Source organism: Sinocyclocheilus anshuiensis, unplaced genomic scaffold, assembly GCF_001515605.1.
Source record: "Sinocyclocheilus anshuiensis isolate Anshui unplaced genomic scaffold, SAMN03320099.WGS_v1.1 scaffold590, whole genome shotgun sequence".
Classification (NCBI taxonomy): domain Eukaryota; kingdom Metazoa; phylum Chordata; class Actinopteri; order Cypriniformes; family Cyprinidae; genus Sinocyclocheilus; species Sinocyclocheilus anshuiensis.
The window spans coordinates 2,274,840-2,276,078 of NW_015544192.1; positions in this window are offsets into that span (position 1 = coordinate 2,274,840).

Here is a 1,239-nt window from a genome sequence, read left to right on the forward strand (position 1 = left end):
GTTTTTATATTTTATATATTTAAAGCGAGTTTTTTTGGGCAGTGTAGAGTAGGGCTTGTTGTTTGTAATTTCTCCGATCACAAATGCAGACATGGTTTTATGTTTACGCGGCGCGATGCAACGCAATGCATAAAAAGACAGTATAAGTCATTATAATCCATAATTATGTCCCCACTGGATGCAACGAATGCCTCGTTTATAATGGGTTTTCATGTTTTTGAATCATGGCTCCGGCCTGACAGGGCATCATCACAATATGGTAAGGGGTGTAACGTTTCCGTTTCACGCTTGAGGTATTCGGCCAATCACAATGCACTGGATAGCTGGCCAATCACAGCACACCTCGCTTTTTCAGACCGATGAGCTTTGTAAAAATCGACGCATTTCAGAAAGGCGGGGCATAGAGGAGAAACAATAATGTACAGTATGTGGAAAATAATGTGTTTTTTTAACCTTAAACCGCATAAACACATTTCATTACACCATCATATGACCCCTTTAAAGATGTAGTAGCTATAATCATCACACTGTGCAAACATCAAACATTTATCCAACTACATGCTGGATCAATGTACTTCCGTGTAAAAATGCACTCAGTCATATTGAGAGAATCAATCAAAAGGCCATCTTGTTGATGTTAAGGCCAAGATTAACCCTCTTGAACAGGTGCTGGGGATGTGTTGCACAGTATTCTAAGCTCTGGACACGTGCCTCAGTAAATGCCAATATTGTCTGCATGTGTCATCTAACCATAAGAACAATAGTAAAATAAGAATAGTGATAGTCTCTCATCACTCTCTTATATTGCAGTAAACTATGCTTATAAAAGTTTGAGAATTAATGTCTAAGTTATGTGGTGCAGATGGTTGATGATAGAGCGGAGAAGAGGGACATCAACAATCAATACCTTGCATTTAGTTTATGTGATTTTATGCAGACCGTCTTAATGGCTTCACTGCTGCTATATGCACTGCTTTAGAGCAATCATGGAATGCATTAGTCCTCTGCCTCTTAAGCCGTGCATGCACTCTTGTGCAACTTTGTAACATTCTTTCACAGTAAACCCCTTGTTTTTTTTTTCTTTTAGAAAGTTAAAAAAGTGTAAACGTTTACAAAGATACTCTGGACTCAGAGATTTCTAAAAATGTTAGGTGTTACTTTCCACATCGGATGAAATTTTAAAATCAGATGAAGCTAGTCTGGACACACTTAACCATACAGCATTCCTGCAGCTCAAAC